This window comes from Zea mays, chromosome 4, assembly GCF_902167145.1.
Source record: "Zea mays cultivar B73 chromosome 4, Zm-B73-REFERENCE-NAM-5.0, whole genome shotgun sequence".
In the NCBI taxonomy this organism is placed as follows: Eukaryota; Viridiplantae; Streptophyta; class Magnoliopsida; order Poales; family Poaceae; genus Zea; species Zea mays.
Genome location: NC_050099.1, coordinates 41,674,572 through 41,701,588, shown reverse-complemented (window position 1 = coordinate 41,701,588; position 27,017 = coordinate 41,674,572). Strand labels below are relative to the sequence as shown.

The 27,017-nt window shown below is 48.6% G+C and overlaps 1 long non-coding RNA gene across 1 annotated transcript; it reads left to right on the top strand.

Moving 5' to 3' along the window:
* Nucleotides 1-7,339: 7,339 nt before the first annotated feature.
* On the top strand, nucleotides 7,340-9,976 carry LOC103653154 (uncharacterized). The gene is made up of 4 exons (XR_565286.4): nucleotides 7,340-7,690; nucleotides 7,756-8,055; nucleotides 8,140-8,233; nucleotides 9,816-9,976. It is a non-coding gene; the product is annotated as an uncharacterized lncRNA (long non-coding RNA).
* Nucleotides 9,977-27,017: the final 17,041 nt, after the last annotated feature.

The following is a 27,017-nucleotide window of genomic DNA, read 5'->3' as shown; positions in this document are numbered from 1 at the left end:
CATCAACCCTCCGTCAAGATCGACAACACGCCCGAGCCCGAGGCACCCTCGGCTCAGTCCGAGGCACCCTCGGCTCGGCCTAAGGCACCCTCGGTTTAGCCCGAGGCACCCTCGGCCCCCAAGGGTGAGACACTGCACGTCGAGGAGGAGCGAAGCGGGATCACGCCTAATCAAAACTGGCAGACCATGTACCTGCAATATCTCCACCGAGGAGAGCTACCCCTCGACCGAGCCGAAGCTCGGCGGTTGGCGCGGCGCGCCAAGTCATTCGTCTTGCTGGGAGATGGGAAGGAGCTCTACCACCGCAGCCCCTCAGGCATCCTCTAGCGATGCATCTCCATCGCCGAAGGCCAGGAGCTCCTACAAGAGATACACTCGGGGGCTTGCGGCCATCACGCAGCACCTCGAGCCCTTGTTGGAAACGCCTTCCGACAAGGTTTCTACTGGCCGACGGCGGTGGCTGACGCCACTAGAATTGTCCGCACCTGCGAAGGGTGTCATTTCTACGCAAGGCAGACCCACCTGCCTGCTCAGGCTCTGCAGACGATACCCATCACTTGGCCTTTTGCCGTGTGGGGTCTGGACCTCGTCGGCCCCTTGCAGAAGGCACCCGGGGGCTACACGCACCTGTTGGTCACCATCGACAAATTCTCCAAGTGGATCGAGGTCCGACCCCTAAACAGCATCAGGTCCGAGCAGGCGGTGGCGTTCTTCACCAACATCATCCATCGTTTCAGGGTCCCGAACTCCATCATCACCGACAACGGCACCCAGTTCACCGGCAGAAAGTTCCTGGACTTCTGCGAGAATCACCACATCCGGGTGGACTGGGCCGCCGTGGCTCACCCCATGACGAATGGGCAAGTAGAGCGTGCCAACGGCATGATTCTACAAGGACTCAAGCCTCGGATCTACAACGACCTTAACAAGTTCGGCAAGCGATGGATGAAGGAACTCCCCTTGGTGGTCTGGAGTCTGAGGACAACACCGAGCCGAGCCACGGGCTTCACGCCGTTCTTTCTAGTCTTTGGGGCCGAAGCCATCTTGCCCACAGACTTAGAATACGGTTCCCCGAGGACGAGGGCCTATGCTGACCAAAGCAACCAAGCTAATCGAGAAGACTCGCTGGACCAGCTGGAAGAGGCTCGGGACAAGGCCTTACTACACTCGGCACGGTACCAGCAGTCCATGCGACGCTACCACGCCCGAGGGGTCCGGTCCCGAGACCTCCAGGTGGGCGACCTGGTGCTTCGGCTGCGACAGGACACCGAGGGCGGCACAAGCTCACGCCTCCCTGGGAAGGGCCGTTCGTCATCGCCAAAGTTCTGAAGCCTAGAACGTACAAGCTGGCCAACAGTCAAGGCGAGGTCTACAGCAACGCTTGGAACATCCAACAGCTACGTCGCTTCTACCCTTAAGATGTTTTCAAGTTGTTCATATACCTCGCTTCCACGCAAAGTTTAGTCATCAAGGAAGGGTCAGCCTTGCCTCGACAAAGCCCGACCCTCCCTCGGGGGCTAAAAGGGGGGAACCCCCTCTGCGTCGAAATTTTCCTCGAAAAAAGATCCTTTCTGCCAGAAAGTCTTTCGTGCTTTTCGACTACTTCGAAAGTGGATCCTGAAAACAACGGAGTACACGTAAGCAGCCAAGGCTGACCGAGCCGAGGGACTCCTACGCCTCCGGGATACGGATACCTCACTCATCACCTTCTGCGATAAGTAACTCGCGTTCGAATAGGTGATTCCGCGGATCGAACAAGTCTTCACGCTCGAAAGTTCCTTTGCCGAAGAGATTCTTCGGGCCTTCTCGACTGCGTCGGTGACAGAACCCCATGGACGGGCAAGAGCGCGCGTAAGCGGCAAGGCCGACTGAGCCGAGGGATTCCTACGCCTCCAGGATACGGATACCTCACTCATCACCTTCCGTGAAAAGCAACTCTCGCTCGCACAGACAATTCTGTTACCGACAAAAAAGTCCAGATACTCGAAACAAGAGGAAAAGAAGCGCAGCTTTACCAACACGGCGAGGGTGTGTTTGGGCCTCAGCGGCCGCAGAAAACACACGCTACAAGATAATCCGATCCTGCAGGCTCGGATCTTGACGGCTGAAGGGAGCAGCAGCACCCTCGGCGTCGACTACACCTTCGGCGAGGTCCGACCTAGCCTCCGACGGCGACGTGGTCCGAGGATCTCCACTCTGAAGGACGACTTCATCATCATGCCCGGGCCATCGCTGCCTGGGTCTCCTCCAAGAATCCGGCTCGAGCAGGCGGCTCGGCTGGTCACCCCGAGGCCTCGGCCAGCTGTCCCCCGAAGACATCAGCCCGGCCCGAGGCCTCGGCAGATTGACTCCGGCGTCGGTCCCGCTAACGGACGACCCAACCAGGCTCCGACCGACCAAGTCTTCTTTTCGAGCCAACTCTGCCTCTGTCCGTGCTGACACCACTACCCCTGGCCTCGGCTCATCGAAGAGCGGCCGAGGGGTTCCTTTAACTAAGCAAGAGAAGCCTCGGACAGCAAGGCCGACCGAGCTGAGGGACTCATACGCCTCCGGGATATGGACACCTCACTCGTCACCTTAGCACGGGGCGACTCACGCTTGGTGAAGCGGTTCAGACAACCAACAGGCGAGTCTTAGTGCCCGAAAATGAGGAAAAAAACATGGCTCTGCGCCAAAAATACATACACGTTCAGGCCCCGACAGCCACAATGAACGAAAGACCGGCATTCAAGGTGCCATCACAAACGGAACTCCGGTTCCGTCCCCGCGGGTATGAACAACCTCCGCACTGGGGAGCCTGCGGGGCGACAAGTTCCGAGCGACTCGCCGGCAACCTCTGCAGCAGCAGCCATGGTCCTAGGACGGACGCAACCACCGGAAGGGTCTCGTTCGCGTCCCCGCTCAAGGGATGCGAACCAGCCATCAAAGCCAAAGAGCCGGAGGCCGGCGGCGGCACTGACGGCCTCGACGGTGGGGAAGCTTCCTCCGGCCGCCACCACGTCAGCACCGACTCCGCGCTGGCAAACGCGGGCCGCTCCGAAGCGCACCGGCAGGTCCTTGCTCCCACCCTCGCCACGAAAGCGAGGAAGAGGGCGGAATGTTGCATCCTAGCTGGACAGCAACAGTTCGCCTTCCCCGGCATGGCTGGAGGACGCCTCCTCCGCAGAGCTGGAGGATGGTTTCCACCACCAGAAGCTGGAAGAGGAGGTGGACAGCCGACCCGCGCGGGAGGTAGAGCCCCGGCTCGCCTCGCTCTCCGCCCCAGCGAGGATGATGAACATCCTTGAAGCTGAGGGCGGGACCGAGAACGCAGCCTGGTTTGCCTCTCCCCATCCAGGGGCTGGTGGTCACCGTCTCGGGTGACCACCAGCGAGGGGATGCAGCCGGGCCGCGTGATGAAAATCCTTGAAGTCGAACGATGGCTGAAAGGTACCAACTCCCACGGAGTTGCGTTCCCCCAACGACAAGGCGGAAGGACCGCGAGCATCCCCCATCCGGGGGCTCGGAAGGTGGAAAGATACGATGCATAAGGGAGCGCGAAGACATGGTCGCCTTTCAAGGGGGTCACCCTCCTTTTAAAGGCGACTATCCCTACTTGAGTCCCCAGCCGTCGTGGGCTGAGTCTTCTCCAACACGCTCCAAGGTCCTCCCCCTACGGCGCGGGGGCCGGGTCCCACGCATCATGCAAGCCGGCCAGGGGCAGAAGAAGCCAAACCGCCGCGCGCGGTGCATGCAACCGTCCAGCGGTTACAAGCGTCCCTCCACTTTCGCCCAGACCAGTGGGTGAAAGGGCGGGCAGCCATGCAGGCGGCATGCAACCGCGCCAAGTGGGCGCACCTCTCCGACTTCCAACGCGCCCACCATGGAAGCCCACGCCCACGCGTCATGTAACCGGCGCGCCGGTCGCTACGTGCAAGCAACTGCACCGCCACTCGCGCCACCACCGCGCCTCCTCGATTGCGGAATCAGTACCGCGACTTGAGGCGACCCAGCACGCGACCCAGCAGCGCCAGCCTGGCGCGACGGTCAATGTGGCCAAAAATGGGCCGGTAGTAATGGCGGTGGCAGGTGGGCGGAAGCAGCGGTCACGTCGTCAGCCAGGCTTGCGTCCCATCCTGGGGCAGTGAGAGAACCCTCTCTCATGGCGTGAAGACGGCGTGCCCGTGTCCCGTTCCTCGAACGACTCGCGCACGCGCAACGGCCGCCCCGCGAACCACCCGCCCCGTCGCATTAACTCCGCGGCGGGACAAGCGGCGCCTCTGGCAGGGGAAGCGAGCGACGCTTCGCCTTCGCCATAATGACCGCGTCAAAAAAGGTATGCCACGTCATTCGATTTCGTATCCTTTTCCTTTTTCCTCTTTCTCTCTCTTACGACAGGGACCGGGAAAGGGGGATACCCCGAAAAGGATCCTTCTCCGTGAAGGAAACAGGCTCCGAGCCTCCCTACTGATCAGAGGTTCGAAGGCTGGCCCCTCGGAGGGGTTTAACAGCCGCCTCAGAGCGTGTGGGCTCCACACCCACTACTGGTCAGAGGTTCGAAGGCCGGCCCCCCGGAAGGGTTCAACGGCCGCCTCAGGCCACTCGGGCTCTGCGCCCACTACTGATCAGGGGTTCGAAGGCTGGCCCTCGAAGGGTTCACAGCCGCCTCAGACATAGAGCGAGGGATGACCCTGGGTACGTTTGATACATAACCGAGGCTCGGGCTACGCTCCCGAGGTACCCTAGGACATTTCCGAGACCAGCGGGAACGATCTTGTAACGGAATCCCATCAGAGGGAGGCATCGAGCCCTCGGACCCCGTCGACAGGGGACCGGGTCCGGCAGATCACCCGCAGGTACTTTTGGGCACGCCTCTGGGCCTCTAGCCGACCCCTAACAAATGGGGCACGGACGTCCGCTCGGATTACCCGCCAGCAGCTCACCGGAGACACCATGTTCGGCGCCCTCCGAGGGCAACATGGCGCTTTCCCCCTCCTCCTTGCGAAAAGGCGACGTAGGGGCGTATGTAAAAAAGTCGAGTCTGTCCCTGACCATCCTCTCGCCCTGTGCGGAGGCTCGGGGGCTGCTCTCGCAAACCCGGCTCCGCCCAAACCGTTGACAGCGTCAACATACCAGCCCGAGAACTTGGGACCCGACCGTGCACCCGGGCTACGGCCAGCTCGCATGAGGGAATAACCAGGCCAGACGAAGCATTGCACGAGGCATTAAGCCCTTGGAGGAGTCAAACCACTCCTCTGAGGCCTCGGGGGCTACACCCGGTGGGTGCGCTCGCGCGCACCCACCGGAACAAAACGCAACCGAGAAAGGCTGGTCCCCTTGCAAAAAAGTGCGACAAAAGCCTCCAAGCGAGTGTTAACACTCCCTTCGAGGCTCGGGGGCTACTGTCGGGGACCATAATTAGGGGTCCCTCGAGACTCCTAATTCTTAGCTGGTAACCCCCATCAGCACAAAGCTGCAAAGGCCTGATGGGTGCGATTAAGTCAGGGATCGGTCCATTTGAGGGACTCGATCACGCCTCGCCCGAGCCTAGCCTCGGGCAAGGGCAGCCGACCCCGGAGGATCTCCGTCTCGCCCGAGGCCCCCCTCTAGCGACGAACATACTTCTGGCTCGCCTGAGGCCCTGTCTTCGCCAAGAAGCAACCCTGACCAAATCGTCACGCCAACCGACCAAATCGCAGGAGCATTTAATGCAAAGGTGGCCTGACACCTTTATCCTGACGCGCGCCCCTCAGTCAGCAGAGCCGAAGTGACCGCAGTCACTTCGCCGCTCCACTGACTGGCCTGACAGAAGGACAGCGCCGCCTGCGCCGCACCGACTGTTGTGCCACTTGACAAAGTGAGGCTGACAGGCAGTCAGGCCCGGCCTCAGGCACCATAGGAAGCTCCGCTTCGCCCGACCCAGGGCTCGGACTTAGGCTCAGCCCCAGAAGACGGTGAACTCCGCTCCGCCCGACCCAGGGCTCGGACTTGGGCTCAGCCCCGGAAGACGGCGAACTCCGCTCCGCCCGACCCAGGGCTCGGACTCGGGCTAAGCCCCGGAAGACGGTGAACTCCGCTTCGCCCGACCCAGGGCTCGGACTCGGGCTCAGCCCCTGAAGACGGCGAACTCCGCTCCGCCCGACCCAGGGCTCGGACTCGGGCTCAGCCCCTGAAGACGACGAACTCCGCTTCGCCCGACCCCAGGGCTCGAACTCAGCCCTGGCCTCAGCCGACGGTCTCCGCCTCGCCCGACCCAGGGGCTCGGACTCGACCTCGGCCTCGGAAGACAGACTCGACCTCGACCTCGGAGGAGCCTCCACATCGCCCAACCTAGGGCGCGGACCGGCCACGTCAACAAGAGGCATCATCATTACCCTACCCCAAGCTGATTCAGGCTACGGGAAACAAGACCGGCGTCTCATCTGGCTCGCTCCGCCAGACAAAGTAACGATGGCGCCCCGCACGCTCTATGACGATGGCGGCTCTCAGCCCCCTTACGGAAGCAAGAGGACGTCAGCAAGGACTCGACAACCCCGACAGCTGTTGTAACACCCCAGGTGTTTATTTCTCATGTGACAACGAGTACGGAATTAAGCACGAGAGACCAGTGAATATAAAGGTCACTAAGTTCTAATCATCTTTATCATTCACGGTTTTGATATCGTATCTAAGCTGTCAAATCATTTTAGAGAAATTTTGGACTTTAAAATCTTTCAAGAGGTTGAGTCCATGTTGTTCGAATTTGTTTATTAAACGAATAGGTTTTCGGAAAGAGTTTGATTCTTTTTATAATTCGATCACGTTGAATATCCAAGAAAAACAAGGTGTAAAATTATTCATCGCTTTATTTTCTAGTCGAATGTTTAAATAGCGGCGAAATTCATCTAGGTTCGACTAAATTAAATATCGCCTAAGATATCAAAGCTGATGTCATTGATTCGATCCATTTACACCCTGTCCGAACTCTAATCATTGAAATCGAATCTGGTTCCGTAAACTCCATCTTGAATCCTCTCGCGCCTGCGTTGCACGCGTCTCTGAACGACACATGACACTGTCTCCGTGAGAATAGGCACACACGTCTTATCTCCCTATCATCCTTTTCTGGTCCATTTAGGCCTCGCTAAATTTCTAATAACAGAACTTGGGTCTCTGAAATTGGTTTTTGTTAAAAGAAATGAAATGAGATAAATCTTATCTGATTCCAACAAAATCAAACGTCAATTAAAATATCATAGTCGAAATTGTTTTAATCTAGCCTATTTGCATCTCGTCTTAATCCTAAATTGAGAGTGCTCTAGTTCAATTTATCTAGACTTTGCAGACCCTTGTCTTAAAACCAAAATATGTGTATAATGTATTTTGTTTTTCTTAAAAATAAAGAAATCCAACTTTATCTCTTCCACCGCTCACCATATTCTTTATTCCTTGTCCACGCCATTTTTTCATCCAGAAAGTGGTCATCTCCTAGAGTCTTCGAGTCTTTAGTTCAGCCACGTGAAGCTTCCTGCTTTTTCACTCCGTTCCTGCACGCCGAGCTTTCCATTTCCTGGACACAGCCCCCTCCCCATAGCACTCGGTCCTCACCTCGCCGGCCCTGGCTGCTGGTCGCCGTCGGCCGCGAGCTCTCCAGCGCAGGGGACTCCCTCTATGGCTGGCGCCCCTGATGGCCGGACCTCCACCTCGCCATGGCCGGTTGCTCCTGCACTAGGTTTGTCAAGCGCTACCTTTACTTCATCTCTCCCTGCTCGAATCTTGCTGATTGGCCCTGCACAGATTATCCTCAAGCCCGGTCGCGATATAGCAGCAACAGCCATAAAACCCCATCGTGTCACGCTCTCGACGTGTTCGACGGAATATCGCAGCAAGCTCCGCCCCGGATCTGCACAGCCCCAACACGCCGCTGACCAGCGCCATCGCGGCCACTACAGCTCCCTCCCATCGTGTGCTCTGCCTCATCGCACTCGCCGTGGTCGACGTCGACCTCACACAGCAACGTCGTCGATCCGCGCAACCATGACACACGTCGTCGTCTTACTATTTGGACAGCCCCGGTCACGATGTCATCGAACCTTGGTAAGCCCTCGCTATCCCACACCCCTCGATTTGTTAAATATCAAATCAATAAAATGTGCATTTAAATATGTGTGTAAATCGCAGCCCTCCGTCGATGTCGGGCCTCGCGCATCGCGTGCTCGACAAAAATCTCAAACCTGTGGACAGCACACGCGCGACCCGAGTTTGATTCTGCCAGGTTATTGATGTGATTTCCTATCCATATGATTTGTCGATGTTGTGTATATGTGTGGTTGAACGGAGTACACGAAGGATGAATTAGTAGAATATTTCGGTGTCACTTGTTAATTTAAAGTACAAGCGAGTACATATGTGTGTTATATGGGTGTTTATAATTCTAGTGCTCCAAATAATTAGAATGTAGTTAGTAAATCGACTGTTGGTTCTCATTTGGTTGTTTGAACTCTAACGAATTATAAAATGATGAAGCATTTCTAAGTATTAAGAACATGATACTATAGAGCCTAATTAGGAGCTAAAATTGCATACTCACAGTTTTAGACTGCATGTACAGTTTCTGCCGTGCTGTTTGTTTGACGAACTAAAGTGTATTTTCTGTAGAAATATACTATAGAAAGGTTGTAGATAACTTCTTTATCTTGATTATGTAAAAATTTCATGACCATAGGTTTAGAAGTTTAGGAGCTATGATTTTTCAAAGTCCAGTCTCAGAATCTGCTCAGATTCTATACTGATTTCGAAAATGACCTTGTTTGCCCAAATTAAACTAAGAATCAGCCCTTAGTAATTATATAAGAATTGTAATACTTTTCTTAAGCTTTTCAATAAATTTTGGATCACCCTTTTTGGTGATCTATAAGTTAAGTTACAGCTGTTTGAAGTGTGATCTCTAAATCTGTCCAAATTTGAACAGCAGAGCCTTTCTCATGTTTTCTGACCTTTATATATATTGAATTAACCTGAGATGTTTATAAATGAATTGTATACAATTCTATTAGATTTCTAAAAAGTCTAGGATCACCTGATTTGGATGCCTGAAACTCCAGTTATGAATTTTTGAACTAAGCAGTCGAATTATGTCCAAATCTGGACATAATTTATGTTTAGTACTGTTTGATATTTCTAAATGTCGAATCTCATTGTGATGATAATACCAAAGTTGAATAGGACTTTATAAGCTTTCCAAATATTCTTAGTTTACTATTTTTGGATGAATATCGTGTGAGTTATGAATAAAACAACTGACTGCTGTACTGCTGTTCAAATTCAGCAAGTCTGAAATGATTGTTTGGAGTTTCTTTTGTGTCCAAATTCAGCAAGTATGAAATGATTACTTCGAGTTTCTTTTGTGTAGGTAACTAGATTTAGTTATTTCTTGTCTTGATTAATGAAGTATTGTAGTTGGATATGGTTGTTTATTTTCTTTCTTAATACTTGCTTTAGACTTGAATAAATTAAGAAGGCGATAAACACTTTTGTGAATGTAAATGAATTGTGATTATTTAGGTTTGTGTAAGTATAGTGAAATAAGTAATACGAAGTAAAATTGAATTAGTCCTTCGTGAGTGATGTTTGGTAGTGTACTCTAGCCATGAAGTTCAGGTTTATGTGCAGCCTTATAATTGTTTGACAATCGGTTTAGGTCCTTTTAACTTGCAGATCATGTTTGTGTAGAATCATAGGTATGTAAGGGTTTCACCTAGGAGTTGTAATGTCTTACCTTAAGTGTTTTATCGTCTTTGGTGTGAATTATCTGTCTCATGCTATTCATGCTCATATGCATTATGCATATCATATAGGTACGATAATTGATCACGTAATGTGGAGGACAAAGGATGGATTAATCTCAAGGTGATGCTGATGAATAAACCTGAAGAATGGATGATCTGATGAAGTACTAGGATGGGAGATGCTCACCAAGTGGTCGTCATTTAACAACACTAACGTAGTGTTATCCCAGGCAAGCCCCGGTGCATTTGCCACCTTCCTTGTGTTTACAAAATCTTTATCACTTATATGCTGCATTAGGTTATAGGAGTTGATTGATTAAACCCTTGATGCATTACCATCCTTGAAAGGTTGATTACCACACCTTGTCACCTGTTTTATAAAAGCTAGAGATGCTTAGTCATGCTGATAGACTAAGAAAAATGTTTTTTATCTATGACTCATGTTTTTTACAAAAAAGAAAATAGGCTTGGGATAATGAAGGCATCAAGACGTTGATAAATTCATTATCCAGGCATGGCCCCTCTATCAGGCGCCAAAGTTTTGAAATAGTTTAAAATAGGACCAGACGTTGAGCAGGAAAGGTCGCCCATCTGTGTCGATTAAGGACCGTACCGATTGTTGGCCTGATGATCTAGGGCCTTTTAACTGGCCACATACCTCGTCATGGGTAAGCCTGAACCCGGCTATTCCCTATGTGAAAAGACAATCGCGCACTGGGAGTGGAGAGATGGCGAGAGTAGCGTGTACCCCCTGGCAAGAGGCTGCATGGGGAGTACTGTGCTCTCGGGTGGCGCGGACCGGTTCACGTAGTGGGAGATCCGTGGGAATGGTTGACATATGCAAGGGTTAAGTGCTACATATGTCGTGTGGTTGGAGATCCCCAGCTGGGTATTAATCGATTCGGATCGCCGTTACTTCTCGGATATGAAGACTGGATCGCTGCCCTTCATCGTAGATAACAAGCGAAACAAAAATTTGAATTTAAAAGAAAGTTAGTGTAGGATAAGTGAATGCTCTAGATTAGGTAAATCTAGATTCAGGAAAAGTATTTAACTTGTGATGTAAAACTTTGGCATAAGGATCCACTACTAGTAAGCTTTTCTGCAAAAATGAGTCTTTGAAATTTGATAAGCTTTACCTTGATTCCCGACAAACCAACATATCCTTGAGAGTCTTTTCTTTAGTCGGGTAAGTCTTGCTGAGTAATTCCATACTCAGGGTTTTATTTCCTGTTGTTTTTCAGGTTGTAATTTTGTTCTGTTGTGGATGGTGCTAAGTGCCGGTGGGCTCGGCCTTCTTATATAAGTATATCCCTTCTATAGTTTCTTTAATGAGGATTGTCACTTAAGCTAGCATGTATTTTCAAATTTACGAATACTTTATAACATTTCAAATTGTAATTCTTTTGAATCACTTTCTTTTGTAATCTTTTGTAATCACTCCGATGAGGTATAATAATATCTTGATAAACTTGTAATCATTTTGTAATAAAGAATTTATTTCCGCTGCAAGTGTTTGTATGTGAGTTGTGTTTATTTAATCCTGTGATCTTGGCGGTAAGTGGTTTATCCGGGGTCCTTGGGACACTCGGACAGATCCGGTTAAGTTGTTTGGTGCACATGCATACCCGTTTGAGGTCCTTGGGACAAGGACAGGTGCATGTGGGCCCAATAACTTGGGAGGTTCTGCCACAACTGTCCTTCCGCCAGGCTTCAACGCTCCTCCGACGGCCACGACACCACACGAACCGGGTGCCAAAACCTCTCCGGCTGCCACGATGGCATGTACTTAGGGCGCTAGCTCTCCTCCGCTAGACACGTTAGCACTATGCTATACCCCCATTGTACACCTGGATCCTCTCCTTACGCCTATAAAAGGAAGGACCAGGGCCCTCTTACAGAAGGTTGGCCGCGCGGGGACGAGGACGAGACAGGCACTCGCGTGAGGCCGCTCGCTCCCTCTCCCGCGTGGACGCTTGTAACCCCCTACTGCAAGCGCACCCGACCTGGGCGCGAGACGAACACGAAGGCCGCGGGATTTTCACCTCTCTCACGCCCGTCTCCGGCCGCCTTTTCCCCCCCTTCGTGCTCGGCCTCGCGCCGACCCATCTGGGCTGGGGCACGCGGCGACATTTCACTCGTCGGCCCAGGGACCCCCCGGTCTCGAAACGCCGACAAACCCATTATTGGTCTTTTTATTGGCTTATTGTGGACCTTTGGTACCTGTAGAACTTATAGACTAGAGCAAACTAGTTAGTCCAATTATTTGTGTTGGGCAATTCAACCACCAAAATCAATTAGGAAATAGGTGTAAGCCTAATTCCCTTTCAATCTCCCCCTTTTTGGTGATTGATGCCAACACAAACCAAAGCAAATATAGAAGTGTATAATTTAACTAGTTTGCTTTATGTAAGTGCAAAGGTTACTTAGAATTGAGCCAATAAATATTTTCATAAGATATGCATGGATTGTTTCTTTATATTCTCAACATTTTGGACCACGCTTGCACCACATGTTTTGTTTTTGCAAATACTTTTGTAAATTCTTTTCAAAGTTCTTTTGCAAATAGTCAAAGGTAAATGAGTAAGATTTTGAGAAGCATTTTCAAGATTTTCTCCCCCTGTTTCAAATGCTTTTCCTTTGACTAAACAAAACTTTCCCTACATAAGATCCTTCTCTTAGTGTTCAAGAGGGTTTTAAGACACCATTTTTGAAAATACTACTTTCTCCCCCTTTTGAACACAATAAGATACCAATTTGAAAACATTATTGAAAATTAGGTGGTGGTGCGGTCCTTTTGCTTTGGGCTAATACTTTCTCCCCCATTGGCATGAATCGCCAAAAAACGGATACTTGAGTGGAATATAAGCCCTTTCAAACTACTTTCTCCCCTTTGGCAAACAAAATATGAGTGAAGATTATACCAAAGATGGAGAGTTGCTCGGAGCGACGGCGAAGGATGAGTTATGGAGAGGAGTGGAAGCCTTTTTCTTCGCCGAAGACTCCAATTCCCTTTCAATACACCTATGACTTGGTTTGAAATTCACTTGAAAACACATTAGTCATAGTATATAAAAGAGATATGATCAAAGGTATATTCATGTGCTATGTGTGCAAAACATCAAAAGAAATTCGTAGAATCAAGAATATTTAACTCATGCCTAAGTTTGTTAAAAGATTGTTCATCTAGTGGCTTGGTAAAGATATCGGCTAATTGTACCTTAGTGTTAATATATGCAATCTCGATATCCCCCTTTTGTTGGTGATCTCTTAAGAAATGATACCGAATGGCTATGTGTTTAGTGCGGCTATGCTCAACGGGATTATCCGCCATGCGGATTGCACTCTCATTATCACATAGAAGAGGGACTTTGGTTAATTTGTAACCATAGTCCCTAAGGGTTTGCCTCATCCAAAGTAATTGCGTGCAACAATGGCCTGCGACAATATACTCGACTTCAGCGGTAGAAAGAGCTACGGAATTTTGCTTCTTTGAAGCCCAAGACACCAAGGATCTTCCCAATAACTGGCAAGTCCCCGATGTGCTCTTTCTATTAATCTTACACCCCGCCCAATCGGCATCCAAATAACCAATTAAACCAAATGAGGATCCCCGAGGGTACCAAAGCCCAAACTTAGGAGTATAAACTAAATATCTCAAGATTCGTTTTACGGCCGTAAGGTGAGCTTCCTTAGGGTCGGCTTGGAATCTTGCACACATGCATACAGAAAGCATAATGTCCGGTCGAGATGCACATAAGTAGAGTAAAGAACCTATCATCGATTGGTATACCTTTTGATCGACGGATTTACCTCCCGTGTCGAGGTCGAGATGCCCATTGGTTCCCATGGGTGTCTTGATGGGTTTGGCATCCTTCATCCCAAACTTGTTTAGAATGTCTTGAATATACTTTGTTTGGCTAATGAAGGTGCCCTCTTGGAGTTGCTTCACTTGAAATCCCAAGAAGTACTTCAACTCCCCCATCATAGACATCTCGAATTTCTGTGTCATGATCCTACTAAATTTCTCACATGTAGATTCGTTAGTAGACCCAAATATAATATCATCAACATAAATTTGGCATACAAACAAATCATTGTCAAGAGTTTTAGTAAATAAAGTAGGATCGGCTTTTCCGACTTTGAAGCCATTAGTGATAAGGAAATCTCTTAGGCATTCATACCATGCTCTTGGGCTTGCTTGAGTCCATAAAGCGCCTTAGAGAGTTTGTATACGTGGTTAGGGTACTCACTATCTTCAAAGCCGGGAGGTTGCTCAACATAGACCTCTTCCTTGATTGGTCCGTTGAGGAAAGCACTTTTCACGTCCATTTGGTAAAGCTTAAATCCATGGTAAGTAGCATAGGCAAGTAAAATGTGAATTGACTCAAGCCTAGCTACGGGTGCATAGGTTTCACCGAAATCCAAACCTTCGACTTGTGAATATCCTTTGGCCACAAGTCAGGCTTTGTTCCTTGTCACCATACCATGCTCATCTTGCTTGTTGCGGAAGACCCACTTGGTTCCTACAACATTTTGATTAGGACGTGGAACTAAATGCCATACCTCGTTCCTAGTGAAGTTGTTGAGCTCTTCTTGCATCGCCAACACCCAATTCGAATCTTGAAGTGCTTTCTCTACCCTATGTGGTTCAGTAGAGGAAACAAAAGAGTAATGTTCACAAAAATGAGCAACACGAGATCTAGTGGTTACCCCCTTATGAATGTCACCGAGGATTGTGTCAACGGGGTGATCTCGTTGGATTGCTTGGTGGACTCTTGGGTGTGGCGGTCTTGGAACTTGTTCATCTTCATCATTATGATCATGGGCATCTCCCCCTTGATCATTGCTTTCCTCTTGAGGTGGCTCAACTTCTTGATTTTCTCTTTCATCATTTTGAGCCTTATCCTCATCTTGAGTTGGTTGAGATGCTTGCGTGGAGGAAGATGGTTGATCTTGTGCATTTGGTGGCTCTTTGGATTCCTTAGGACACACATCCCCAATGGACATGTTCCTTAGCGCGACGCACGGAGCCTCTTCATCACCTATCTCATCAAGATCAACTTGCTCAACTTGAGAGCCGTTAGTCTCATCAAACACAATGTCACAAGAAACTTCAACTTGTCCGGAGGACTTGTTAAAGACTCTATATGCCCTTGTGTTTGAATCATATCCTAGTAAAAAGCCTTCTACAGTCTTAGGAGCAAATTTGGATTTTCTACCTCTTTTAACAAGAATAGAGCATTTGCTACCAAAGACTCTAAAATATGAAACATTGGGCTTTTTACCGGTTAGGAGTTCGTATGATGTCTTCTTGAGGATTCGGTGTAGATACAACCGGTTGATGGCGTAGCAGGCGGTGTTGACGGCCTCGGCCCAAAACCGATCCGAAGTCTTGTACTCATCAAGCATGGTCCTTGCCATGTCCAATAGAGTTCTATTCTTCCTCTCCACTACACCATTTTGTTGTGGCGTGTAGGGAAAAGAGAACTCATGCTTGATGCCCTCCTCCTCAAGGAAGCCTTCAATTTGAGAGTTCTTGAACTCCGTCCCGTTGTCGCTTTTTATTTTCTTGATCCTTAAGCCGAACTCGTTTTGAGCCCGTCTCAAGAATCCCTTTAAGGTCTCTTGGGTATGAGATTTTTCCTGCAAAAAGAACACCCAAGTGAAGCGAGAATAATCATCCACAATAACTAGACAGTACTTACTCCCGCCGATGCTTATGTAAGCAATCGGTCCGAATAGGTCCATGTGTAGGGAGCTCGAGTGGTCTGTCGGTTGTCATGATGTTCTTATGTGGATGATGAACACCAACTTGCTTCCCTGCCTGACATGCGCTACAAATCCTGTCTTTCTCAAAATGAACATTTGTTAGTCCCAAAATGTGTTCTCCCTTTAGAAGCTTGTGAAGATTCTTCATCCCAACATGTGCTAGTCGGCGATGCCAGAGCCAGCCCATGTTAGTCTTAGCAATTAAGCAAGTGTCGAGTTCAGCTCTATCAAAATCTACTAAGTATAGCTGACCCTCTAACACTCCCTTAAATGCTATTGAATCATCACTTCTTCTAAAGACAGTGACACCTACATCCGTAAAAAGACAGTTGTAACCCATTTTGCATAATTGTGAAACTGAAAGCAAGTTGTAATCTAAAGAATCTACGAGAAAAACATTTGAAATGGAATGGTCAGGTGATATAGCTATTTTACCCAATCCTTTGACCAAACCTTGATTTCCATCCCCGAATGTGATAACTCGTTGGGGATCTTGGTTTTTCTCATAGGAGGAGAACATCTTTTTGTCCCCTGTCATATGGTTTGTGCACCCGCTATCGATGATCCAACTTGAGCCCCCAGATGCATAAACCTACAAAACAAGTTTAGTTCTTGATTTTAGGTACCCAAATGGTTTTGGGTCCTTTGACATTAGATACAAGAACTTTGGGTACCCAAATGGTTTTGGGTCCTTTAACTACTTTGCCGGATTTGTTAGTTAAAACATAAGATGCATCAAATGTTTTAAATGAAATTTTAGAATCATTTGATGCAATAGGAGTTTTCTTCTTAGGCAATTTAGCACGGGTTGATTGCCTAGAGCTAGATGTCTCACCCTTATACATAAACGCATGATTAGGGCCAGAGTGAGACTTCCTAGAGTGAATTCTCCTAATTTTGCTCTCGGGATAACCGGCAGGGTACAAAATGTAACCCTCGTTATCCTGAGACATGGGAGCCTTGCCCTTTACAAATTTAGACAATCTTTTAGGAGGGGCACTAAGTTTGACATTGTCCCCCTTTTGGAAGCCAATGTCATCCTTGATGCCAGGGCGTCTCCCACTATAGAGCATGCTTCTAGCAAATTTAAATTTTTCATTTTCTAAGTAATGCTCATTAATTTTAGCATTAAGTTGAGCTATGTGATCATTTTGTTTCTTAATTAAAGCTAAGTGGTCATGGATAGCATCAACATTAATGTCTCTACATCTAGTACAAATGGAAACATGCTCAATGGTAGATGTAGAGGGTTTGCAAGATTTTAGTTCAATAATCTTAGCATGTAATATGTCATTCTCACTTTTAAGATTGGAAATTGTAACATTGCAAACATCTAAATCTTTAGCCTTAGCAATTAATTTTTCATTTTCATTTCTAAGGCTAGCAAGAGAAACATTTAATTCTTCAATCTTAGCAAGCAATTCAACATTATTATCTCTAAGATTGGGAATTGAAGCATTACAAACATTTGAATCAACCTTAGCAATTAAACTAGCATTCTCATTTCTAAGGTTGGTAATAATATCATGGCAAGTGTTTAGCTCACTAGATAATTTTTCACATTTTTCTACTTCTAGAGCGTAAGCATTTTTAACCTTAACATGCTTCTTGTTTTCCTTAATTAGGAAGTCCTCTTGAGAGTCCAAGAGATCATCCTTCTCATGAATAGCACTAATTAATTCATTTAATTTTTCCTTTTGTTGCATGTTGAGGTTGGCAAAAAGGGTACGCAAATTATCCTCCTCATCACTAACATTATCCTCATCACTAGAGGTTTCATATTTAGTGGAGGATTTTGATTTTACCTTCTTCCTTTTGCCGTCCTTTGCCATGAGGCACTTGTGGCCGACGTTGGGGAAAAGGAGGCCCTTGGTGACGGCGATGTTGGCGGCGTCCTCGTCGGAGGAGCTTTCCTTGGAGTCCCACTCGCGGCACACATGGGCATCGCCGCCCCTCTTCTTGTGGTACCTCTTCTTTTCTCTCCTCTTGCCCTTCTTGTCTTCGCCCCTATCACTGTCACTAGATAGTGGACATTTTGCAATAAAATGACCGGGCTTACCACATTTGTAGCACACTTTCTTGGAATGGGGCTTGTAATCCTTCCCCTTTCGTTGCTTGAGGATTTGGCGGAAGCTCTTGATGATGAGTGCCATCTCCTCGTTGTCGAGCTTAGATGCATCGATTGGTTGTCTACTTGATGTAGACTCCTCCTTTTTTTCCTCCGTCGCCTTGAATGCGACCGGTTGTGCCTCGGACGTGGAGGGGCCATCTAGCTCGATGATTTTCTTTGAGCCTTTGATCATTAACTCAAAGCTCACAAAATTTCCTATCACTTCCTCGGGAGTCATTAGTGTATATCTAGGATTTCCTCGAATTAATTGAACTTGCGTAGGGTTAAGAAAAACGAGGAATCTTAGAATAACCTTGACCATCTCATGGTCATCCCATTTTGTGCTCCCGAGGTTGCGCACTTGGTTCACCAAGGTCTTCAAGCGATTGTACATGTCTTGAGGGTCCTCGCCTTGGTTGAGTCGGAACTGACCGAGCTCCCCCTCGATCGTCTCCCGCTTGGTGATTTTGGTCACCTCATCTCCTTCGTGCGCGGTCTTGAGTACGTCCCAAATTTCCTTGGCGCCTTTTAATCCTTGCACCTTGTTATACTACTCTCGACTTAGAGAGGCGAGGAGTATAGTGGTGGCTTGGGAGTTAAAGTGTCGGATTTGGCGACCTCGTCCGAATCATAGTCTTCATCTCCCGGTGATGGTACCTGTGCTCCAATTTCAACAACATCCCAAATGCTTGTGTGGAGTGAGGTTAGGTGATGCCTCATTTTATCACTCCACATATTATAATCTTCACCATCAAACATAGGTGGTTTGCCTAATGGGACGGAAAGTAAAGGAGTACGTTTGGAAATGCGAGGGTAGCGTAGGGGAACCTTACTAAACTTCTTGCGCTCATGGCACTTAGAAGTTACGGACGGCGTGTCGGAGCCGGAGGTGGATGGCGACGAAGAATCGGTCTCGTAGTAGACCACCTTCCTCATCTTCTTCTTCTTGTCACTGCTCCGACCCGACTTGTTGTGTGAAGGGGATCCCTTCATCTTGTTAGCGGACTCCCCGGATGGAGCCTTCCCATGGCTTGTAGCGGGCTTCTCGCCGGTCATCATCTCCTTCTTGGCGTGATCTCCCGACATCACTTCAAGCGGTTAAGCTCTAATGAAGCACCGGGTTCTGATACCAATTGAAAGTCGCCTAGAGGGGGGTGAATAGGGCGAATCTGAAATTTATAAACTTAATCACAACTACAAGCCGGGTTAGCGTTAGAAATAATAATGAGTCCAAGAGAGAGGGCGCAAAACAAATCGCAAGCGAATAAAGAGTGTGACACAAGGATTTGTTTTACCGAGGTTCGGTTCTTGCAAACCTACTCCCCATTGAGGTGGTCACTAAGACTGGGTCTCTTTCAACCCTTTCCCTCTCTCAAACGGTCCCTCGGACCGAGTGAGCTTCTCTTCTCAATCAAATGGGAACCAAACTTCCTGCAAGGACCACCACACAATTGGTGTCTCTTGCCTTGATTACAATTGAGATGATCGCAAGAAAGAATGAGAAAAAGAAGCAATCCAAGGCAAGAGCTCAAATGAACACAACAAATCTCTCTCACTAATTACTTAGGCTTTGTGTGGAGTTGGGAGAGGATTTGATCACTTTGGTGTGTCTTATATTGAATGCTATAGCTCTTGTAAGGTATAGAAGTGTGGAAACTTGGATCCTATTGAATGTGGGTTGGTTGGGGTATTTATAGCCCCAACCACCAAAAATGGCCGTTGGAAGTGTGCTGTCGTATGGCGCACCGGACACTGTCCGGTGCGCCAGCCACGTCAGCCAGCCGTTGGGGTTCGACCGTTGGAGCTCTGACTTGTGGGGTCTCTAGGCTGTCCGGTGGTGCACCAGACAGGTCCTGTAGATTGTCCGGTGCGCCACCCACGCGTGTTCTGACTCTGGCGCGCACTATAGCGCATTGAATGCGGTTCCAGACGACCGTTGCGCGCGAAGTAGCTGTTGCTCCGCTGGCACACCGGACAGTCCGGTGTGCACCGGACAGTCCGGTGAATTATAGCGGAGCGCCCTTTGAATTTCCCGAAGGTAGCGAGTTCAGCTTCAAGTGCCCTGGTGCACCGGACACTATCCGGTGGCACACCGGACAGTCCGGTGCGCCAGACCAGGGTGCCTTCTAGGATGTCTTTTGCTCTCTTTGTTTGAACCCATTCTTGGTCTTTTTATTGGCTTATTGTGGACCTTTGGTACCTGTAGAACTTATAGACTAGAGCAAACTAGTTAGTCCAAATATTTGTGTTGGGCAATTCAACCACCAAAATCAATTAGGAAATAGGTGTAAGCCTAATTCCCTTTCACACCCGTAGCTAGGCTTGAGTCAATTCGCATTTTACTTGCCTATGCTACTTACCATGGCTTTAAGCTTTACCAAATGGACGTGAAAAGTGCCTTCCTCAATGGACCAATCAAGGAAGAGGTCTATGTTGAGCAACCTCCCGACTTTGAAGATAGTGAGTATCCTAACCACGTATATAAACTCTCTAAGGCGCTTTATGGGCTCAAGCAAGCCCCAAGAGAATGGTATGAATGCCTAAGAGATTTCCTTATCACTAATGGCTTCAAAGTCGGAAAGGCCGATCCTACTCTCTTTACTAAAACACTTGAAAATGATTTGTTTGTATGCCAAATTTATGTTGATGATATCATATTTGGGTCTACTAACGAATCTACATGTGAAGAGTTTAGTAGGATCATGACACAAAAATTCGAGATGTCAATGATGGGGGAGTCGAAGTACTTCTTAGGATTCCAAGTGAAGCAACTCCAAGAGGGCACCTTCATTAGCCAAACGAAGTACGTTCAAGATATACTCAACAAGTTTGGCATGAAGGATGCCAAGCCCATCAAGACACCCATGGGAACCAATGGGCATCTCGACCTCGACATAGGAGGTAAATCCGTAGATTAAAAGGTATGTCGGTCGATGATAGGTTCTTTACTCTATTTATGTGCTTCACAACCGGACATTATGCTTTCCGTATGCATGTGTGCAAGATTCCAAGCCGATCCTAAGGAAGCTTACCTTAGGGCCGTAAAACGAATCTTGAGATATTTAGTTTATACTCCTAAGTTTGGCCTTTGGTACCCCAGGGGATCCACATTTGATTTAATTGGTTATTCGGATGCCGATTGGGCGGGGTGTAAAATTAATAGAAAGAGCACATCAGGGACTTGCCAGTTCTTGGGAAGGTCTCTGGTGTCTTGGGCTTCAAAGAAACAAAATTATATAGCTCTTTCTACCGCCGAAGACGAGTATATTGCTGCAGGCCATTGTTGCGCGCAATTGCTTTGGATGAAGCAAACCCTTAGGGACTATGGTTACAAATTAACCAAAGTCTCTCTTCTATGTGATAATGAGAGTGCAATCCGCATGGCGGATAATCCCGTTGAGCATAGCCGCACTAAACACATAGCCATTCGGTATCATTTTCTAAGGGATCACCAACAAAAGGGGGATATCGAGATTGCATATATTAACACCAAAGAACAATTAGCCGATATCTTTACCAAGCCACTAGATGAACAAACATTTACCAAACTTAGGCATGAGCTAAATATTCTTGATTCTAGGAATTTCTTTTGATGTCTTGCACACATAGCTCATTAATATACCTTTGATCATATCTCTTTCATGTGCTATGACTAATGTGTTTTCAAGTGCATTTTTATACTAAGTCATAGATTGAAAGGAAATTGGAGTCTTCGGCGAAGTCAAAAGGCTTCCACTCCACTCCATTGCATTACTCATCCTTCGCTGTCGCTCCGCATCGCTCTCCAACTTTGGTATAATCTTCACTCATATGTTATTTACCATAGGGAGAGAAAGTAAAAGGGCTTATATTTCACGGAAGTATCCGTTTTTGGCGATTCATGCCAAAGGGGGAGAAAGTATTAGCCCAAAGCAAAAGGACTGCACCACCACTAATTTCAAAGCCCAAAGCAAAAGGACCGCACCACCACCAATTTCAAAAATTTGTGTTAAGAAAAGATTTTTCAATTTGGTATCTTATTTTTGATAGAATTTCAAATTGGTACAACCCTTTCAAAACTAATATCTAAAACCCTCTTGAACACTAAGAGGAGGATTTTATTAAGGGGAGTTTTGTTTTAGTCAAAGGAAAAGCATTTGAAACAGGGGGGAGAAAATTTCAAATCTTGAAAATGCTTCTCAAAAATCTTATTCATTTACCTTTGACTATTTGCAAAATGACTTTGAAAAGAATTTACAAAAGTATTTGCAAAAACAAAACATGTGGTGCAAGTGTGGTCCAAAATATTGAAAATGAAGAAATCAATCCATGCACATCTTATGATAATATTTATTGGTTCAATTCTAAGTAACCTTTGCACTTACATCATGCAAACTAGTTCAATTATGCGCTTCTATATTTGCTTTGGTTTGTATTGGCATCAATCACCAAAAAGGGGGAGATTGAAAAGGAAATAGGCTTACACCTTTTCCTAAACTGATTTTGGTGGTAGAATTGCCCAACACAAATAATTAAACTAACTAGTTTGCTCTAGATTATGAGTTCTACAGGTGCCAAAGGTTCAGAACAAACCAATAAAAAGACCGAGAAAGGATTCAAATATAGAGAGCTAAAGTCAGCCGAAGTGTGCCCTGGTCTGGCACACCGGACTGTCCGGTGTGCCACCGGACTGTCCGGTGTGCCAGGGACTCCAACTCCGAACTACTCATCTTCGGGAATTCTGGGAGCCGCTCCGCTATAATTCACTGGACAGTGTCCGGTGAAGCACCGGACTGTCCGGTGTAACAGCAGAGCAACGGCTACTTCGCGCCAACGGTCGTCTGCAGAAGGCATTAAATGCGCTACAGTACGCGCCAGAGTCAGAGCAGAGCCAGATGGCGCACCGGACAGTGAACAGTGCCTGTCTGGTGCACCACCGGATTGTACGGTGGCCCAGAAGACAGAAGCTCCAACGGTCAGAATCCAACGGCTGGGTGACATGGCAGGCGCACCGGACTGTCCGGTGCGCCAGGCGACAGCAGCCTTCACCAAACGGCTAGTTTGGTGGTTGGGGCTATAAATACCCCCAACCACCCACCATTCATGGCATCCATGTTTTCAGACTTCCTACACCTTACAAGAGCTATAGCATTCAATACAAGACACACCAAAGAGATCAAATCCTCTCCCAAGTCCAAAGATCATTCCCAATCAAATAGTGATTAGTGAGAGAGTGACTTGTGTTCATTTGAGCTCTTGCGCTTGGATTGCTTCTTTTCTTAATTCCTTCTTGTGATCAACTCAATTGTAACCAAGGCAAGAGACACCAATTGTGTGGTGGTCCTTGCGGGGACTTTGTGTCCCGTTTGATTGAGAAGAGAACCTCACTCGGTCTAAGTGACCGTTTGAGAGAGGGAAAGGCTTGAAAGAGACCCGATCTTTGTGACCACCTCAACGGGGAGTAGGTTTGCAAGAACCGAACCTCGGTAAAACAAATCATCGTGTCTCACTCTTTGTTTGCTTGTGATTCGTTTTTGCCCCCTCTCTCAGACTCATTTACATTTCTAACTCTAACCCCGGCTTGTAGTTGTGCTTAAGTTTATAAATTTTAGATTCGCCCTATTCACCCCCCCCCTCTAGGCGACTTTCAACGAGGTACTATACCTCATATTTCTGATGCTTCCATCATCACGGCCTTCCGACATGGAGTATGTGATGAAAAAATGTTGGAGAAGTTGGCCACACATGATGTGGAAACTGTCCCCACACTGTTCGCTCTGGCCGATAAGTGCGCCAGAGCCGCCGAGGGCCGTGCATGGCACTCAGCCCCAAAAACCGGAGCTACCCAGTCGGGAGGCTCAGGTGCCGTCCCCGGGACAGAAAGAAGAAAAAGAAGAAGGACCGCGACTACCAGAAGTCGTGGTTCACCGCTCTAGTGGTCACAGCCGCGACTGGAGGCCAGGGCGACCGCAACAAACGCCCACGGCCGCAGAGAGGTAACAGAGGCTCATGCCCTATGCACCCCAACGGTCGCCACAGCGCCACAGAGTGTCGCGAGATCATTGACCTCACGAAACGCGTCAGTGAGCGGCGCGAACAGTCTTCCAAAGACGGCTCCCCACCCCGTTGCCGACCTGGCAAAGAAAAGGTGGACGACGGCGAGGTGGCCGCGGCTGAACGGGACCTCGGGTATCAGTCACCCGAGGGGGACCTGAAGGATGTCTTCGCTGGAGGCTCCTACTCCGGTGGAGACAACTAGACGGACCCCAGAGGGACCCCGAGTTCCCCGGTCTACAGAGCTAAAGCGTGCCTTCCTCTGGAAACCCTTCTGGATTCCCCACGAGTCCAGGCTGCCGACAGGTACACGCGGGAGTGGCCACAGCCAAAGACGAGGGCTCCTGTGTCAAATGCAGATGGGAACCTAGGGTCGGGACCTAGCCCTACGGCAAGTACCAAACCAAGAAGGGCTCCGCAACTCTCCCCTAGCTGGGAAGGACCCTTCGAGGTGACGGGAATGCACCGACCCAAGGGCAACCATCTAGCTACGACTGGAGGAGTACCTTACCCCGATGCTGAAACAGCTATGTAAGTTCTATCCATAGAGCAAGTATGAGGGGTCAAAACTATTTCCCTTTTTTGTAACAAGGTAACGCATACGTGTACGACGACCCGGTGGGGTCTGTCCCCATAAACCCGGCCTATTGGTCTGCACACATGCATGACGAGTTATAAAGAAAAACTACCCCTCAGTTGTGCCCCTATGATAGTTCCATCTTGCTGTTCCACGGTCCTACCTTGCAGTCTTTCAGATAGTACTTTTTATCTAACCCACCCATACGGTTTCCATCTGTCTGACATGACAACATCCGAATTGAGCAGCCATGCTTGCAGATTAGGGCCCCTGATATGAAAGTTGGGAGGTCCGACAGCCTGGGGGCAGCTCTAGAGAACGAAACCCCGTTCCATGGGGTGGTCCGGAGCTCGTGTAGCTGCTCAGCCTGGTCCCGTACCGTGGGCCTGCATGCTCCATCGCTCTGTGACGGGTACCTAGTATCTGGGGCTATAAGTCCTGCGGGTCCGACAACCTCAGAACCGGAGCTAGAGAATGGACATTAGTCTCCTGGGGGGTCCAGAGCCCGTGCAGCCGCTCAGCCTGGTCCCGTACCGTGGGCCTGCACGCTCCACTGCCCTGCGACAAGTGTCCTAGTATCTAGAACCGCGACTCAAGGGGGTCCGGACACGCAACTTGGCCACCCGGACTGAAACCTGCGGGTCCCGAGCTTGTATCAAAGGATGGCAAATGTCAAACAGGGAACCCTATGGGTGTACTACTAACGCTCCTTAGCTAAAGCTGTGTACAGATCCAGATCCCGACGAGGTTGCCTCCCTGAAAGGGAAATGTGCCCTTGGGCCATTTCTAAGTATTTTGGCGATTTAGTGTCTAACACAAGTGCTTAAATGTAAAATGGTGGACAAAGTACAAACCAAGGATAAAGGTATGTTTCTCGGACTTAGTACATTGTTTTATGGACTAATGTATTGTGTCTAAGTGCTGGAAACAGGAAAAATCCAATTGAAAATGTCTTGGCTCGAGCAGCCAAGAATCTGCTCAGTCTGGGAGCATCGGACTGTCCGGTGGTGCACTGGACAGTGTCCGGTGCGCCAGGCTGGTTCGAGCGAACTGGCCGCTCTCGGGAATTTCACCGGTGACGTACGGCTATAATTCACCGGACTGTCCAGTGTGCACCGGACTGTCCGGTGAGCCAACGGTCAGCCGGGCCAACGGTCGGTCGCGCGATCTGCGCGGGACACGTGGCCGTGCCAACGGCTAGAAGGGGGCACCGGACTGTTCGGTGTGCACCGGACATGTCCGGTGCGCCAACGGCTCCAAGTCAGCCAACGGTCGGCTGCGCCAGTTAAGGAAAGAAGTCGGGCACCGGACTGTCTGGTGCGCCAGACGACAAAAGGCAAGAATTGCCTTCCCAGATTGCTCTCAACGGCTCCTAGCTGCCTTGGGGCTATAAAAGGGACCCCTAGGCGTATGGAGGAGTACACCAAGCATTCCTACAACATTCCTAAGCACCAAGACATCGATTCCGCGCCTTTGATTCATTGTGTTAGCATATAGAGCTCTAGTGGAGTTGTGAACTCATTGAGTTGTGTTGCGAGCTCTTGTTGCGACTTGTGTGCGTGTTGTTGCTCTGATTTTTGAGTCTTGTGTGCGTTGCTAATCCCTCCCTTGCTCCGTGCTTCTTTGTGAATTTCAAGTGTAAGGGCGAGAGGCTCCAAGTTGTGGAGATTCCTCGCAAACGGGATTGAGAAAAAGCAAGTAAAACACCGTGGTATTCAAGTGGGTCTTTGGACCGCTTGAGAGGGGTTGATTGCAACCCTCGTCCGTTGGGACGCCACAACGTGGAGTAGGCAAGCGTTGGTCTTGGCCGAACCACGGGATAACCACCGTGCCATCTCTGTGATTGATTTCTTGTGGTTATTGTGTTTTGACTCCTCTCTAGCCACTTGGCAATTATTGTGCTAACGATAACCAAGTTTTGTGGCTTAAGCTTTCAAGTTTCGCAGGATCACCTATTCACCCCCCCTCTAGGTGCTCTCAATTGGTATCAGAGCCGTTCTCTTCAAGAAAGGGACTAACCGCCCGAAGAGATGGATCCTAAGGGGAAGGGAATCGTGATCAACGACAAGGAGAGGAGTCCTTCGTCAACGAGCCAAAGGATGACAAGTCCAACGACTCGGGCTTGGGCCACAGACGCAAAGATGGGAAGAAGAAGAAGACAAGACGCATCAAGGAGATCGTCTACTACGACGACAGTGATGAGTCTACTTCCTCCCAAAAGGACGACGACCACAACGACTACGAGAGAAGGAAACCAGTCAATTCGAACTTTTCTTTTGACTACTCTCGTATTCCTCAAAGTGCAAATGCTCATTTATTATCTATTCCACTTGGTAAACCTCCTCATTTTGATGGAGAGGACTACGGATTTTGGAGTCACAAAATGCATAGTCACTTGTTTTCTCTCCATCCTAGTATATGGGAGATTGTAGAGAGTGGAATGCACTTTGATAGTTCGGATAGTCCCATTTTCATTAATGAGCAAATTCATAAGAATGCACAAGCTACTACTGTTCTTCTAGCTTCATTGTGCAGGGATGAATATCACAAAGTGAGTGGCTTGGATAACGCCAAACAGATCTAGGACACCCTCAAGATTTCACATGAAAGGAACGACGTCACCTTGCTCACCAAGATGGAGTTGGTGGAGGGCGAGCTTGGACGATTCGTGATGATAAGGGGCGAGGAGCCGACACAAACATACCACCGGCTCAAGACCCTTATCAACAAAATAAGGAGCTACGGAAGCACGCGATGGACGGACCACGACGTCGTCCGA